Source organism: Bombina bombina, chromosome 2 (assembly GCF_027579735.1).
Source record: "Bombina bombina isolate aBomBom1 chromosome 2, aBomBom1.pri, whole genome shotgun sequence".
Taxonomy (NCBI): domain Eukaryota; kingdom Metazoa; phylum Chordata; class Amphibia; order Anura; family Bombinatoridae; genus Bombina; species Bombina bombina.
Genome location: NC_069500.1, coordinates 355,536,113 through 355,554,728, shown reverse-complemented (window position 1 = coordinate 355,554,728; position 18,616 = coordinate 355,536,113). Strand labels below are relative to the sequence as shown.

Genomic DNA, 18,616 nt, shown 5'->3' with positions numbered 1-18,616 from the left:
GGAGCATTTAAAAGAAGGCAGATTATGGGAAAGTCTGACAGTGCGAGGAAGTGTGTTCCAGTGGGTAGGTGCCGCACAAGTGAAGTCCTTCAGTCTAGCATGGGAAGAGGTGATAATAGAAAATGAAAAGATCAGGTAATTGTTGGATCTTAGGGGGCGAGCTGGAGTATATTTTTTGATAAGTAAGGATAAGTAGTTGGGGCAGCGTTGGTGAGAGCTTTGTCGGTCAGGGTGAGAATTTTGAATTTAATTCTGCTGTGAATGAGGAGCCTGTGAAGGCACTCGCAGAGAGGTGCAGCAGATACAGAGCGACGGGAAAGGTGGATTAGCCTGGCAGAGGCATTTAGGATAGATTGAAGAGGAGAGAGGCAGAAGAGAGGAAGGCCAGTTAGTAGGTTATTGCAGTAGTTAAATTACAAGGGAGTGGATTAGTTGCTTAGTGGTGTCAGTGCTCAGATTTTGGAAATATTGCGTAGGTTTTTGCGGCAGGATGAAGAGAGCAATTGGGTGTGGGTAATGAAGGGCAAATTGTAGTAAAGTGTAACTCCTGAGGCAGCAGATTTATGGTGAAGGGGAGATAGTGATGCCATCGACCCTGATAGAAAATTCAGAAAGCGGAGTAAAGCGGGGGGGGGGGGGGGGGTTAGAGGGAGGTCAGTCTTGAACATGTTAATCTTTAGGTGGTGAGAGGCCATCCAGGAAGAAATGCCAGATAAGCAGTCACTTATGTGAGAAAGGACAGAGGGAAAGAGAGCAGGGGTGAAGAGGTAGATCCATAACTGTTAATAAGCTTACCCAGTGAAGAGGTATAAATGGAGAAGAGTAGAGGACCCAGGACAGAGCTGTGAGGTTTACAGAGGTATTGAAGAGGAGTTGTTGCCATCAAATCACACAGAAAAGGTCCTGTTAGAAAAAGATAAGAGTGGACCCAAGAGAGAGTGTTACAGAGACTGAGGACTGAGAATTTGGGCCAGATTACGAGTAGAATAATAATTATCGCTCATGCTCACGTGCTAACTCCGCTAGATGTAAACATTTTTTTGTGTGTGTGCATATTACAGGCGGAAAGTAAAAAGTTTTTGCTTGCATGCAAACCCAACATGTGCAAAATGCCAAACTTACAATATCGCCAACGTATTCCCCCATAGACTGTCAGGGTGCCAGGAATCGGACTGAGACAAGAAGTGCAAAAATAATCACTGCTTTATTAATAGCAAAAAATAATAAAAAGTCCACAAGTCAAATAACAAGCCAGGAATCAAAACCAGAACTGGTAGTCAGACGAGCCGAGTCAGGAGCCAAAGCAAGTAGTCAGACAAGCCGGAAACAGGAACAAGGAGAACAACAGAGTCAGGAACAAGCCAGGGATCAGGAACCAGGAGGGACGTTAGACAGCCAGGAAATACATAGGAGCTCTCACAAACAGGTCAGAGACAACGTAAGGGCAAAGCATACTGAACATAGACCCTTTAAATAATAAGTGATGACATCACAATTCTGAGACTGCATCCTGTCTCACACGGATGATGTACACCAGTCTGGCCATAAAAGGAAGTGCAAGAAATGAGCAGCATCACACAGTATGCACCAGAGTCAGGAAGAGAGGTGAGTAAAATGACTGCCAGCAGCACATGGCAAACAAGGCAGGGAAAAAACCCTGACAGTACCCTCCCCTCAATTACCCCTTCCCCGCGGGAGGACAAAAGGCTTATTTGGGAAACGGGCATGGAAGGCACGGAGAAGGGCGGGAGCATGAACATCAGAGGAGGGAACCCATGAACGCTCCTCCGGACTGTAGCCCCTCCAGTGAACCAAATACTGTACGCGGCCCCTGGACATACGAGAGTCAATAATGCTGCTGACCTCATACTCATGGTTGTCAACAAAGATAGGACGGGGACGAGGCAACAGAGTATTAAACCAATGATTTCAAGAGGAGACCCGTCGGAGTATTCGAAAAGGACCAACATAACGGGAAGCCAGTTAACGGAGTTGCCGGAGATGCTCCTCCAAAGCCGGAATACCCTGAGACATGAATGAATCGGGCAACAAGGATGGTTGAAACCCATAATTCGCCATGAACGGGGATAACTTGGAGGAAGCATTAATAGCACTATTACGCGCAAACTCTACCCAAGGTAACAGTTCAGACCAATTATTGTGGTGATCTGAGACATAGCAACGGAGGAACTGTTCCAGAGCTTGATTAGACCGTTCCGCAGCCCCATTTGGATTGAGGGTGATATGCAGAGGAGAAGGAAAGCTGGATGCCCATTTGAGCACAAAAGGAACACCAAAATCTGGAGACAAACGGACTACCCCGGTCCGACACTATCTCCTTGGGTAACCCATGTAAACGGAAGACCTCCCGGGCTAGCTCCTGAGCGGTAGGCAACTTCTTCAAGGGAATGCAATGTGACATTTTAGAAAAACGGTCAACCACCATAAGGATAACAGTATTGCCATTGGAAACAGGGAGCTCGACAATGAAGTCCATGGAAAGATGTGTCCAAGGACGCTCACCATTAGCAATAGGTTGAAGAAGACCCACAGGAAGATGTTGAGGAGTCTTATTCTGTGCACAAACTGAGCAGGAGGCAACATACGCAGCAACATCAGAACGAAGAGCTGGCCATCAGAATTGTCGAATGACAGACCAAATCATTTGGTTCTTGCCTGGGTGACCTGTGGCTTTAGGATAGTGGTAAGTGTGCAAAAGTTTAGTTTGAAGATTCTCAGGAACAAAACCCTTACACTAGGTTTCTCAGCAGGTGCATTGGTTTGTGCAGCCAGGATCTCCTCCCCCAAGGGAGAAGTAAAATTAGTACATATGGTAGCCATAATATGGTCAGGAGGTATAACTGGAGTAGGTACAGACTCCTCCTTGGACAGAGGCGAAAATTGTTGAGAGAGGGCATCAGCCCTAATATTCTTACTACCAGGCAGGTAGGAGACCACATAATTAAACAGAGACAAAAATAGCGCCCATCTGGCCTGTCGGATGACAAACGTTTTGCTTCAGATAGATAAGTTAAATTCTTGTGGTCAGTAAGAATGAGCACTGGCACGCTAGTACCCTCAAGAAGATGCCTCCATTCCTTGAGTGCCAAAATTATGGCCAGTAATTCCCTGTCGCCAATTTCATAATTGCACTCCACTGGAGACAATTTCTTAGAGAAGAAACCACACGGATGCAGGGAACCGTCAGGCGTAGGACGTTGAGACAAGAGGGCACCTACTCCAGTCTCAGACGCATCAACCTCAAGAACGAAAGGCAGGACAGGGTTAGGATGAGCGAGAACTGGAGCGGCAGCAAAGGCAGTCTTAAGACTATCAAAGGCCTTAATGGCAGTAGGTGACCAATGGGGTGGATCATTCTCTTTACGGGTCATGGCTGTGATAGGTTTGACTAAGGAAGAAAAGTTTTTAATAAACTTTCTATAGTAATTGGCGAACCCCAAAAAACGTTGAATAGACTGAAGACCAACTGGGCGAGGCCACTGCAGAACTGCAGATAACTTGTCAGGATCCATGGAGAACCCTGCAACGGAGATAACATAACCTAGGAAGGTTACTTGAGTCTGATGGAACTCATATTTCTCGAGTTTACAAAACAGGCCATTCTCACGTAGTCTCTGTAGAACCCGTGTAACATCAAACGAGTACAGCCAATGCAAACAAATCTTAGCTCCCAGTAGGGGAGGAGCTTTTTGCATTCCTACACACAGTTACCAGTTACACAAAGAACACTTCACCTCAAACCTGTGACGGGCTGAGGATGGGGGGTCTCAGCTTACAGCTTTTCTGAAAGCAGATTTAACACACAGAAAAAGGCAATTCACATTAGTTTAAATAAAGTAAAGTTTAGTTTAAATATTTAACAGAAAGACATGTGGGTAGAACTGCCCTGGGACTCAAGCCATTGACATCATGGTGAGCAGCTCTCCACATATCTAAAGGAATTTGATAATAAGTAAGATATTGTGTTTCTATTATTTTTATGTCCCCTATTCTTTTTAAAGAATTGTAACTTTGCAATTGTATGTTATTTTGAATGTCTTTATAATTTTGCACTGTGTAACCTGTATTGATATTTTTGTTATTAAACACATAGAAAATCTAATCTAAATCTTATATCTATATTCACACTCCTGTTGACACAAGGTTAAAGGCACGTTACCTAATTATTAAATGCCCCTTTAATTTAGAAGTTTTGGGTGGTGGCAGAAATTGTTAATTAGAGCAGTGTGGACAGGATTTTGTGGGTTAATGTGGTGTCCCTTTCAAGGTTCTTTTGTAGAGTTGCAAGGTTAAGGGAACCAGAGATGTGTGCCATTAACCCCTTCATGCCCATACCCCTCTATTGTGACGTTGAGAAGGTTTGATTTGTCACAAACTGGCTGGCAGCGTTGGGGATATTTAGAGTTTTTTTTAGTTCTATTTGTATAGTACTAAAAGAAATTACATGTTTTTGTGTAATTTCCCAAAGACAGAACTCAGTGCCTAATTACAGAGACATACAGTGCAAAGAAGCAGTTATTTTTCCCTCCCTCTTGTTGTTTGTTGCTACGCTCATTATGGAAGCATATAGGAAGATGCCGAAAGAGTCCCTGGAGCTGCTTTGTCAGGAGAGAGCCATTGCAACTTTTGGCAAAACAAAGGAGCAGTTGGTTCAGGAACTGCAGCAGGCAGATGACATTCCAGCAGAGCAGGAAACAGGCACAGAAAGGGTTACTGTGAAACTGGTAACCCAGGAGATGGTACCTACTACTGTTACCCCTGAGAGTGCAAAGGAGTCTGAGCTACAAACAGCACTCAGGTACTTGGGGTGTGCTGATCCCAAACTAAGAATGGAATTGATCCTCGAGTTTCAAGAGGCTGCAGCGAGCGAAAGAAAAGGAGAGAAAGAGAGAGAGAGGCTGCAGAAAGAGAGTGAGAGAGAAAGGAAAAGGATGCTCAACGGAGACATGAGCTGGAGGTTATGCAGATGAACAGAACCAGCATGTCTCCCCAAACCAGTGAACACGGGGAAACAGCAACAGAGAGGCCCCGCCTGGAGTATTTTCCAATGTTGGAAAGAGACACTGACGTGGATGTTTTTCTGAGGGGCTTTGAGAAGGTATGCAAGCAGTATCAGCTGCCCCCAGAGCAATGGGTTCGCTATTTAGCTCCTCGTCTGAAGGGTAAAGCACTGGATGTATTTGCTTCACTTCCAGCCTTATTAAAAAGTTTTAACCTCACTCCGGAATTCTTCAGGAAACATTTTTGGAGTCTTTCCCAAAGTGCAGAGGACAGCTGCACAGACTATGTTGCACAGCTAAGGTCTGCTTTTAAGCAATAGACTGGGGGCCTAAAAATCCTCACTCATGAGACTTTGGAGGATTTGATGATCCTGGGAGCAGTTCATGCGAACGCAAAGTTGATGCCAGAGTATGGATTCTGGACATGAAGCCCAAAACAATGGCAGAGGCTGCCGATCTGGCTAACGATTATGCCAACAACAGAGCACTTGAATCAAGGCAGGCAGCTATTCAAGCCGTGTCTCCTAAATAAGTGGAAAATGGCAAACAAGGCAGCAGAGAGACCATCTCATCTACACCCTACAGCCAGAGGGGCAGGGGGATACCCGCAAGTGTTTCACTTGTAACCAAATGGGGCATCTGAGTTTCACCTGCCCAGAAAAGAAGAAGCATGAGGGTGGGAATGTGGCTGGGGGACCAGCATCTGTTTTGTTTGTGGGTGGGTTCCCAAGGCAAAAGCAGAGAGATAACCTACAGAGGGTATCTGTGGGTGACCAGGTGGCAACAGGACTCAGGGATAGTGGAGCTTCGGTTACCCTGGTGCATCCTGAAAAGGTAAAGCCGGAGAACATTATACCAGGGAGGACTGTGTCCATTCAAGGAATTGGGGGAGTTTGCCCCACAGTGCCTGTGGCACGAGTGTACCTTGATTGGGGTGTGGGAAAAGGTTTGCGGGAGGTGGGGTTCTCTGCGGATATCCCTGTTGGTGTTTTGCTGGGCGATGATTTGGGCCGGATGCTTTGACAGTACGCCCCAGAAGACAACACCTGCAACCTGGAAGGGCAAGTAGAGGGCCCTGCACCAACTGAGGTACTGTGTGAAACTTTGGGGGACCCAGAGGGGAAGCTAGGGATGGACACATCGCTAGCTGCACCAGAGCTGGAGGTATCCCACCAAAAGGATAAAGGATGATTGCTGGGAGGGGGGCTGAGGGTTAGTGCAGCTCTGCCTTTGTGTACACCAGTAATGTATTGTTCTAATGAAGACGGATGTATTGAAAATGTTTGTGACAATGTTGCTTCTAATGAACCTGGGTGCTGGGAGGGAGAGCCTAAGGTTAATGCTGATTTACCTGTACCCGTAATGTATTGTGCCAGTGGAAACGGTTATACTGCCATTAACTGTGACAACTTGATGCAGTGTGAGGGAATGTGAGAGGGCAGCAGAGCTGGGCAGAAGGGCAGACGGAGTGTGTGTACCCTTCTGTGCTAGAACCAGCATTGCATGCCCAAGAGGAAGGTATAGAATGGGCAATCCCAGAACTTAGTGAAGGAACTGCTATACCCCAGGAAAAGGTAAAGTGTGTGGAGTGGGGTAAAGTGGCCAGTATGGTATGTCAGGTGCCTGAGTGTGGTGTGCCACACAAGTGGAGTGAGCAGGGGGCAGGAGAAGAGGTTTATTCTCCGTTTTCCCCTGAGGTAAAATGCACCCTTAGTGAGGGACGTCAGCTAGACAGCTGCAAAGGAGAACAGGTATGTGTCAGTCTGTCCCTGAAACAATTTTGCATATACAAAGAGTGAATAGCATGGCTGATGTAGGGACCAGAGTACCCCCTGCCCTGTTACAGAGAGTAAGACAAGATGGGACCCTGGGTGTGTCTGTGGACCTCCCCTACAGGGATGGCAGATGTGAGGGAGATGCAGCTGCAGTGACTAATGAACCTGCTACTCCTACAGAGCATACTGGGGTAGGTGTGAACAGTGGAGTATCTGGCCTAAATATAGCAAGAATTTCTCTTAGTCCCTTAGTGAGTTACCCTGATGGGGTGCTAGATCCCTTTCTGAGTGAGAGCGAGTGTGTGATATCCTGCAAGAAAATGTCCTCCACGAGGGAAATTGTGTCAGCTGATGCTAACTGTTACAGTGGGCAAATGAATGCAGAGTGTGCAGAAAGGGCAGATCTGGTCTTATGAACGAGGAAAGACTAGGGTTTAGGTTGACATAGGGGGATCAGCGTGGGATGAACCCCTATTTCCACCATTTTAAAAGGGGAGGTGTCATGATACAATCATGTGGAGTAGCCGATACCTGGATTGGCTACCCGGCAGATGTGGTATTGTGTTCTCAGCCTGGAAAAGGTTAATGTGAATTGCCTTTTCTGTGTGTGAAATCTGCTTTCATAAAAGCTGTAAGCTAAGACCCCCCACTCCTTCGCCCGTCACAGGTCTGAGGTGAAGTGTTCTTTGTGTAACTGGTAACATTGTGTAGGAATGCAAAAAGCTCCTCCCCTACTGGGAGCTAAGACTTGTTTGCATTGGCTGTACTCGTAAATTATAACCAGGGCGTTGTCTTTGACACGACAAAGAAAATTTGGTTTAAATATGTAACAGAAAGACATGTGGGTAAAACTGCCCTGGGACTCAAGCCATTAACATCATGGTCAGCAGCTCTCCACATATCTAAAGGAATTTGATAATAAGTAAGATATTGTGTTTCTATTATTCTTATGTCCCCTTTTCTTTTTAAAAATTGTAACTCTGCAATTGTATGTTATTTTGAATGTCTTTATAATTTCGTACGGTGTAACCTGTATTGATATTTTTGTTATTAAAAAACACATAGAAATTCTCATTCTGTCTTTTGGGCTCTAATATCCAAATTCACACTCCTGTTGAGACAAGGTTAAAGGCAAGTTACCCAATTATTAAATTATATGAGTTTTTGGGGGTTCCCAAAACACCCTTTTAATTTAGAAGTTTTGGGTGGTGGCAGAAATTGTTAATTAGAGCAGTGTGGACAGGATTTTGGGGGCTAATGTGGTGTCCCTTTTAAGGTACTTTTGTAGAGTTGCAAGGTTAAGGGAACCAGAGATGTGTGCCATTAACCCCTTCATGCCCACACCCCTCTATTGTAATGTTGAGATAGTTTGATTCATCACCGTCTTGTCCTACACGGCCGGGCAACGCTCACAACTAAGGTCCTATCGGGGGCAGACCTTGGGTGGTTTATCCTTGTCCCCGGAACCGCTAAAGGAGAATCCTTTGGTCACGGTTGTCCTTTCCTGGGTAGACTCCTCCATAGTCACCCAGGCTCTTGCGGACTCCGGTGCTGCGGGCTATTTCATGGACAGTGCTTTTTTATCAAAGCACTCCATTCCTGTTTTGCCTCGGTCCGCTCCGCTTGCTATTGAGACCATTGATGGCAGGCCCCTTCAGCCCGCACTCGTTACTCACGAAACTGCTCCGTTATCCATGGCTGTTGGGGCTCTCCATTTTGAAACCCTCCAGTTCCAGGTGATAAACTCTCTGCATTTTCCTGTTACTCCGGGTTACCCCTGGCTCCAAAAGCACAATCCCAGTCTCGATTGGCACAGGTCCGAAATTTTGTTGTGGTCTCCGCAATGTATTTCCACTTGTCTTTGGAAACCAGTTAAAGTCTTGTGCACGTCTTTGGTATCTCAATTGCCAGAGGAGTACCGAAAGTTCCTAGACGTTTTTGACAAGGTGCATGCCGGTACGTTGCCTCCTCACCGGTCTTACGATTGTGCCATAGACCTGCAACCCAGAGCCATTCCTCCTCGGGGCTGAGAGAGAGCAAAAGAGAGGGATAGAGAGAGAGAGCAAAAGAGAGGGATAGAGAGAGAGAGCAAAAGAGAGGGATGGAGAGAGAGAGAGCAAAAGAGAGGGATGGAGAGAGAGAGCAAAAGAGAGGGATGGAGAGAGAGAGAGCAAAAGAGAGGGATGGAGAGAGAGCGCAAAAGAGAGGGATGGAGAGAGAGAGCAAAAGAGAGGGATGGAGAGAGAGCAAAAGAGAGGGGGGAGAGAGAGAGAGAGCAAAAGAGAGGGGGAGAGAGAGAGCAAAAGAGAGGGGGAGAGAGAGAGCAAAAGAGAGGGGGAGAGAGAGAGCAAAAGAGAGGGGAGAGAGACAAAGCAAAAGAGAGGGGGAGATTGAGAGAGCAAAAGAGAGGGATGGAAAGAAAGAACACGACAGGGATGGAGAGAGAGCAAAAGAGAGGGATGGAGAGAGACAGAGCAAAAGAGAGGGGGGAGAGAGAGAGCGCAAAAGAAAGGGGGGGAGAGTGCAAAAGAGGGGGGGGGAGAGCAAAAAAGGGGGGGAGAGCAAAAGAGTGGTGGAGCGAGAGGGGGAGAAAGAGAGCAAAAGGGGGGGGGGAGAGGGAGCAAGGAGTGGAACCGATGTACTGCAAAAAATGGCCTGTGTGAATGGGCTTTAGGACTTGTTATATATATATAATATTAATAAAAATGAATACAAAGTAATAAACGCACTAAAAAATATTCTAAATAATAATCCCCTTATTGCTCACGCAAAACCATTATCACTCCATTCGTAATCTGGCCCTTAGATGGAGCAATGTTTCTAAGGAGACACATTGGAGGACACCATAGGGGAAGAGAGAAGGGAAGGTGGGATATGGATGGTGTGGGGATTATTGTTATAGGGGCAATTAGTATGATTGTTTTAGAAGGGCAGATAGAAAAAAATGAAAAGGCAGGGAGAGAACAGTGCAGGTGTATAATTATTGAGGATTACATGTTCGTGGGTTGTTTTGAGATAGAGAAAAATCATTGATTTTTTTTTTTTATCCACTTTTGCTGCAGTAGTTTATTAACCCACTGTTTTGCCTGGATTATACATAACAGTGATTTGTCCCTCACCTTTAAGGATGCAGGTTAGCTTTCTATAGTTTTTATTTATTTTTATATATATATATATATATATATATATATATATATATATATATATATATATATATATATATATATATATATATATATATATATACTTTTGTCAGCCGGTTGGCATTATGCAGTAGCGGGGAGGGGCCAGTGTAATACTTTCTAATATTTAACATTTTTTGCTACCGAATGCATAAATTAATAACATAATTTTACAGGAAATTATTTAATGATAATTTTGTGCAATAAACATTGAAAATTTTTAATATTACTTAATTTTAGCTTAATATTGGCTTAAACTTTATCTGTGTAGTTGGTAAAATCAGCTGGGTGGTGCACCCGTTTAAAAAGGTTCTGGGGAGAACACTGATATATAATATAATAATAATAATATAATATAATTCTACTGCCATTCCTAAACACTGCCAGTGAATAATGGCTATGCACATATGATGAGCCTGATTGGCTCAGCAGTCGTGTTCTTCTCTGGACCAGTAGTGCACTGCTACTTTGAAACTGACATTCACTACGTGCAGTATTGTGCAATCGATAATGCAAAACAATAATAATTAGAAATGCACCGAAATTTCGGCCGCAAAAATGTATCGGCCTAAAATTGCATTTTTGACTATTTCGTTTTTCGTTTTTTTTGCCTGTTATTTTCGATAAAATTGTGTAGCATATTTCAAATTTGATGCTAGCATAGAGCTGCTGTTTGAGTTCATTTCTTAACTTACTTTTTTTCCATATAATAGTTTTCTAGGACTATACTTTATTTGGATAATTGTTAAAAAAAAATACTGTTAAATCTGATTCTGTTACACAGAACTAAATACAGAATAATACAGTATATTGATATTTAATATTGTTTTAAGTAGGGATGCACCGAAATTTGTTTGCAGAAACATTTTGGCTGCAAATGGCATTATCGTTTTTTAGCGTATTATTGTTTTAAGATATTTTTGTCCAATTTTATTGTGTTGCTTTCAATAAAAGTTTGGTTATTTTATTTTATTGGCTTGCAGGTTTTCAATTCAGGTTCATTCATAAAATAGTCTAATTATGCAAAAAAAAAAAAAAAATATTTTAAAATTATTTGGGAAAAAAATGACATTTTCAGTTTCGGTTTTCGGATTCAGTTTCGGGTCCAGAATTCCATTTCGGTGCATCACTAATAATAATCTAAAGCATTACAGCACTTTCTTATTGTAACTGTCTCTTTAATATTTAACTTTTTTTTTCCTTTAGTAATTTTTAAAATATATCATCTAATTTTTATTTTGAGCAGTTTACTTTAGTGTAAGTGTGAATATAATGTAATTAGCGATCTGCTCTCCATATATGTTTGGGTGCTCCTGTTAATAGGCAGTTGTGTGTTTTTTTTTTTTTTTTTTTTTTATTTTAATGAGGCCTGAATTGAACTTCACAGTAAAAATGTACAAAAGCTGTGAGAATCCTATTTTAACTTCTGGAATGCAGTGTCTGGGGTGGGGATTATGGAACTGAAAAGGTCCAAGAAACCCCATATGTAATCAAATGTTTTATGATGGAAAATAAAATAGAATTTAAATATGCATTTATTTTTTATTTTGCCTGCTTTTGTAAAGTACCCCTGAAAAATTGTGAAAGTTATTTATTTATAAAATGTTTTACCATGAAAAAAAATAATACATTGAGAGTTCTCTTGTTTTCAAGTATGTCCTGGGATATGCCAGCAATACATTATATATTGTACAAATAGTTACATTTTTACATAGCTATAGACAGACACAAGGTAGGTCTTATTATAATTTACAGTCTGTACAAGATTGATTTGTTTTTTAAAGTGAAAGTAAATTTTCAGACCAAACTTTAATAACATCTATTCATCTCATAACGCTATATCTAATTGCTAACTTTTTTTTAAAAAAATACCTTTTTATTTATTATCTTACAAACATACCGTTACTTATGTTCCTCCACCCACCCGCTCATTTCCGGATTTTTTGTTTTCACAAGTAAGAGCAGTCCCACCTGCTCTTACGTGTTCCTCCGTGCGCGCTCCAGTGAAGCATGCTGTTTTGCGCTTCGTGTATTGATCTCTATAGATCACTGTGTTTGCTTGTTGTCTGAAGTTGGGGAGTACGGTCAGGAGGAGGTAGTGGTGGAATTTGTTGGGGACGAGCCAGACTCATTATAGCTACTGAATTATGGCTACTGAAGGCAATGCGCATGCATGTCTAATCAGCGTGCTTGTTTGTTGTCAGTTAATTCAATGAGAAATGCATGCGTACTTTAATTTGGTGGCGTTGTTAGTCTATTCAGACGCTAGTGGGGGACCTATTAGAATGAAGAAGACGATCTTCGTCATTTCCAAATAATTTTTTAGGCCAGGTGAAGTGATGGCGACTTACAATAGAGGATCTAAAGGTAAAATTAAATGGTTATTATGACGAAATTAATAAAATCATGAATTAAACTCCACCTTATGTACTTTTCAGTTGCGACATAGATGTTCATTATAGTTTACTTTTCCTTTAAGGATCTCAGGTTGCTGGAGGATTTGGTGCTTTCCGGAGGTTAGTTAATCATCCAACATAGTTTTACTTAGATAAGAGTACGTATGTTTACTTCTGTTGCAAAGGCATTTTTAAGTGACATGCAAACAACTGTTTGATTATGGAATTTTTGCCTTAGTGACTTGAGCTTATTATGTGTTTAAGCCCCATATACCTATAGATGCAGTCCCTCTTGGGAGCTACTAGGCTTGAACAGTACATAGCTGACAATTTGCCGGTTGTCTTGCTTGGGATATACAAGGCTTGAACAGTACACAACAAGCTATAGGTGGATTATGCAACTTCCATTTCTTAGCTGACCAGCCTGGTCATGTTTTGGTGTTGCACGGCTTGTAGCTGCAGAGTGAAACTTTACCTATGTGTTAACCCCTTTGCAGGCTTTAACATATATTTATGCTGAGTCACTATTGCAAATATTTTCTGTTCTAACTAAATAGAGCATATAATGTTTGCCTTACAATTTCGTTTATAGTCTGTACTGTGAACACTGTTAATATATATAGGTCCCTAATATCCTTTAGGGAAGGTGGAAAGGATGTAGGTAATATACCAAAGGACCCCCCCAAGGACAAACCTATGTATCAAAGGCAGGTAGTGCCTAATGCCAAGATTATAAGGTTTAAGTAAAAAAAAGAGAGAACAGAAACATTATTGGGCACACTTAAGAGGTGTATTACCAAAGTACAATTGGGTGGAGTGTATATGTAGATGTGTTATGATTCAATTTACAACATAACGTTTATTAAATAATATTAAAAATATTGTGGACCATGCCACCATTTAAACTAGAATAGGACACAAATATTTAAAATAGAATAAAATAATTATTTACACTGCAAACTCTCCAAATCAGGGAAACCCCCCAAAGTACAATTAATCAATGTCTATAATTTGTCTAGTTATATAGATGTTGTGAATATAAGTTAATCCACGGTTATATAAACCGTCTATATGAGAGCGGTCTTTATCAACAAAATAATGCTTAACGGCGTAGCTGAAATAAGCATAGAGTATTAAACATAAATTTGCCTGTTTTTACTATTAAGCTAATACCGCCACAAAATTCCCAAAGACCGCTAACAGGTTCGGATTAAGTTAAGTTCTATTGCCAATAAAAGGCCAACAAATAAGCAGATGCGAAACGCGCGTTAGGCGTTATCACTGCTTCTCTCCTTAATCTGTTGTTTTAAAACTAATAGCTGGGGATATATTATTTGTTGGCCTATTTTTGGCTATAGAACTTAACTTAATCCGAACCTGTTAGTGGTTTTTGGGAATTTTGTGGCGGTATTAGCTTAATAGTAAAAACGGGCGAATTTATGTTTAATACTCTATGCTTATTTCAGCTACGCCGTTAAGCATTATTTTGTTGATAAAGACCGCTCTCATATAGACAGTTTATATAACCGTGGATTAACTTATATTCACAACATCTATATAACTAGATAAATTATAGACATTGATTAATTGTACTTTGGGGGTTTTCCCTGATTTGGAGAGTTTGCAGTGTAAATAATTATTTTATTCTATTTTAAATATTTGTGTCCTATTCTAGTTTAAATGGTGGCATGGTCCACAATATTTTTAATATTATTTAATAAACGTTATGTTTTAAATTGAATCATAACACATCTACATATACACTGACTCCACCCAATTGTACTTTGGTAATACACCTCTTAAGTGTGCCCGATAATGCTTCTGTTCTCTCTTTCATTTTTTACTTAAATACTGTTGATATACAAATCCTTCTAAAAATGACAATGTTGATATCTTTTCTCTTGTTAAGTGTATCCAGTCCACGGATCATCCATTACTTGTGGGATATTCTCCTTCCCAACAGGAAGTTGCAAGAGTATCACCCACAGCAGAGCTGCTATATAGCTCCTCCCCTCACTGCCATATCCAGTCATTCTCTTGCAACTCTCAACAAAGATGGACGTAGTAAGAGGAGAGTGGTGTATTATAGTTAGTTTTTTAACTTCAATCAAAAGTTTGTTATTTTTAAATGGTACCAGAGTGTACTGTTTCATCTCAGGCAGCATTAGAAGAAGAATCTGCCTGTGATTTCTATAATCTTAGCAGAAGTAACTAAGATCCACTGCCGTTCTCACATATTCTGAGGAGTGAGGTAACTTCTGAGGGGGAATGGCGTGCAGGTTTTCCTGCAATAAGGTATGTGCAGTTAACATATTTCTAGGGATGGAATTTGCTAGAAAAATGCTGCTGATACCGGATTAATGTAAGTTAAGCCTTAAATGCAGTGATAGCGACTGGTATCAGGCTTATTAACAGAGATACATACTCTTATAAAAGTGTAATATAAAACGTTTGCTGGCATGTTAATCGTTTTTATATATGTTTGGTGACAAAACTTATTGGGGCCTAGTTTTTTTCCACATGGCTGGCTTGATTTTTGCCTAGAAACAGTTTCTGAGGCTTTCCACTGTTGTAATATGAGTGGGAGGGGCCTTTTTTAGTGCTTTTCTGTGCAGATAAAAATACTGACAGAGATATTCAGCTTCCCTCTGCATGATACAGGACATCTCTGAAGGGCTCAAAAGGCTTCAAAGTCGTGTTTGAGGAGGGTAACAACCACAGTAGCTGTGGCAGTTGTTGTGACTGTGTTTAAAAAACGTTTTTGTCATTTATTATTCTGTTTTTGTTATTAAGGGGTTAATCATCCATTTGCAAGTGGGTGCAATGCTCTGCTGACTTGTTACATACACTGTAAAAATTTTGTTAGTGTAAGTGCCTTTTTTCACTGTTATTTCAAATTTTGTCAAAATTTGTTTCTCTTAAAGGCACAGTAACATTTTTTATATTGCTTGTTAACGTGCTTTAAAGTGTTTTCCAAGCTTGCTAGTCTCATTGCTAGTCTGTACAAACATGTCTGAAACAGAGGATACTTGTTCATAATGTTTAAAAGCCATGGTGGAGCCCCATAGGAGAATGTGTACTAAATGTATTTATTTCACCTTAACAGTAAAGATCAGTCTTTATCTATAAAAGAATTGTCACCAGAGGGGTCTGTCGAGGGGGAAGTTATGCCGACTAACTCTCCCCACGTGTCGGACCCTTCGCCTCCCGCTCAAGGGACGCACGCTAATATGGCGCCAAGTACATCAGGGACGCCCATAGCGATTACTTTGCAGGACATGGCTGCAATCATGAATAATACCCTGTCAGAGGTATTATCCAGATTGCCTGAATTGAGAGGCAAGCATGATAGCTCTGGGGTTAGACGAGATATAGAGCGCGTAGATGCTGTAAGAGCCATGTCTGATACTGCGTCACAATATGCAGAACCTGAGGACGGAGAGCTTCAGTCTGTGGGTGACGTCTCTGAATCGGGGAGACCTGATTCAGAGATTTCCAATTTTAAATTTAAGCTTGAGAACCTCCGTGTATTGCTTGGGGAGGTATTAGCTGCTCTGAATGACTGTGACACAATTGCAGTGCCAGAGAAATTGTGTAGGCTGGATAAATACTATGCAGTGCCGGTGAGTACTGATGTTTCTCCAACATAGGTGTGTCCGGTCCACGGCGTCATCCTTACTTGTGGGATATTCTCTTCCCCAACAGGAAATGGCAAAGAGCCCAGCAAAGCTGGTCACATGATCCCTCCTAGGCTCCGCCTACCCCAGTCATTCTCTTTGCCGTTGTACAGGCAACATCTCCACGGAGATGGCTTAGAGTTTTTTAGTGTTTAACTGTAGTTTTTATTATTCAATCAAGAGTTTGTTATTTTGAAATAGTGCTGGTATGTACTATTTACTCAGAAACAGAAAAGAGATGAAGATTTCTGTTTGTATGAGGAAAATGATTTTAGCAACCGTCACTAAAATCCATGGCTGTTCCACACAGGACTGTTGAGAGCATTAACTTCAGTTGGGGGAACAGTGAGCAGTCTCTTGCTGCTTGAGGTATGACACATTCTAACAAGACGATGTAATGCTGGAAGCTGTCATTTTCCCTATGGGATCCGGTAAGCCATGTTTATTACGATCGTAAATAAGGGCTTCACAAGGGCTTATTAAGACTGTAGACTTTTTCTGGGCTAAATCGATTCATTATTAACAGGCCTCTCGTCAGAACTTCAAAGTTCCTTGCTACGGGTCCAGATCCAGGGATCCCAAGGCGGCTCTAGTGGATGCACTAGTAGCACCTTGGACCTTCAAACTAGCTTATGTGTTCCCGCCGTTTCCTCTCATCCCCAGGCTGGTAGCCAGGATCAATCAGGAGAGGGCGTCGGTGATCTTGATAGCTCCTGCGTGGCCACGCAGGACTTGGTATGCGGATCTGGTGAATATGTCATCGGCTCCACCTTGGAAGCTACCTTTGAGACGAGACCTTCTTGTTCAGGGTCCGTTCGAACATCCGAATCTGGTCTCACTCCAGCTGACTGCTTGGAGATTGAACGCTTGATCTTATCGAAGCGAGGGTTCTCAGATTCTGTTATCGATACTCTTGTTCAGGCCAGAAAGCCTGTAACTAGAAAGATTTACCACAAAATTTGGAAAAAATATATCTGTTGGTGTGAATCTAAAGGATTCCCTTGGGACAAGGTTAAGATTCCTAGGATTCTATCCTTCCTTCAAGAAGGATTGGAAAAAGGATTATCTGCAAGTTCCCTGAAGGGACAGATTTCTGCCTTGTCGGTGTTACTTCACAAAAAGCTGGCTGCTGTGCCAGATGTTCAAGCCTTTGTTCAGGCTCTGGTTAGAATTAAGCCTGTTTACAAACCTTTTACTCCTCCTTGGAGTCTCAATTTAGTTCTTTCAGTTCTTCAGGGGGTTCCGTTTGAACCCTTACATTCCGTTGATATTAAGTTATTATCTTGGAAAGTTTTGTTTTTAGTTGCAATTTCTTCTGCTAGAAGAGTTTCAGAATTATCTGCTCTGCAGTGTTCTCCTCCTTATCTGGTGTTCCACGCAGATAAGGTGGTTTTACGTACTAAACCTGGTTTTCTTCCAAAAGTTGTTTCTAACAAAAACATTAACCAGGAGATTATCGTACCTTCTCTGTGTCCGAAACCAGTTTCAAAGAAGGAACGTTTGTTGCACAATTTGGATGTTGTTCGCGCTCTAAAATTCTATTTAGATGCTACAAAGGATTTTAGACAAACATCTTCCTTGTTTGTTGTTTATTCCGGTAAAAGGAGAGGTCAAAAAGCAACTTCTACCTCTCTCTCTTTTTGGATTAAAAGCATCATCAGATTGGCTTACGAGACTGCCGGACGGCAGCCTCCCGAAAGAATCACAGCTCACTCCACTAGGGCTGTGGCTTCCACATGGGCCTTCAAGAACGAGGCTTCTGTTGATCAGATATGTAGGGCAGCGACTTGGTCTTCACTGCACACTTTTACCAAATTTTACAAGTTTGATACTTTTGCTTCTTCTGAGGCTATTTTTGGGAGAAAGGTTTTGCAAGCCGTGGTGCCTTCCATTTAGGTGACCTGATTTGCTCCCTCCCTTCATCCGTGTCCTAAAGCTTTGGTATTGGTTCCCACAAGTAAGGATGACGCCGTGGACCGGACACACCTATGTTGGAGAAAACAGAATTTATGTTTACCTGATAAATTACTTTCTCCAACGGTGTGTCCGGTCCACGGCCCGCCCTGGTTTTTTTAATCAGGTCTGATAATTTATTTTCTTTAACTACAGTCACCACGGTACCATATGGTTTCTCCTATGCAAATATTCCTCCTTAACGTCGGTCGAATGACTGGGGTAGGCGGAGCCTAGGAGGGATCATGTGACCAGCTTTGCTGGGCTCTTTGCCATTTCCTGTTGGGGAAGAGAATATCCCACAAGTAAGGATGACGCCGTGGACCGGACACACCGTTGGAGAAAGTAATTTATCAGGTAAACATAAATTCTGTTTTTTCCAATACCTAAAAGACTTACAGAAATTATTAGTAAGGAGTGGGATAGGCCCGGTGTGCCCTTTTCCCCACCTCCTATATTTAGAAAAATGTTTCCAATAGATGCCACTACACGGGACTTATGGCAGACTGTCCCTAAGGTGGAGGGAGCAGTTTCTACTTTAGCAAAGCGTACCACTATCCCGGTTGAGGACAGTTGTGCTTTTTCAGATCCAGTGGATAAAAAATTGGAGGG

At 42.0% G+C, this 18,616-nt stretch overlaps 1 protein-coding gene across 3 annotated transcripts in view; it reads left to right on the top strand.

Annotated features, from left to right (window-relative positions):
• The window catches only part of KDM2B (lysine demethylase 2B), a 1,014,988-nt gene that overhangs the window by 25,270 nt on the left and 971,102 nt on the right, over positions 1-18,616 (top strand). The gene's annotated exons all lie outside the window — the stretch shown is intronic.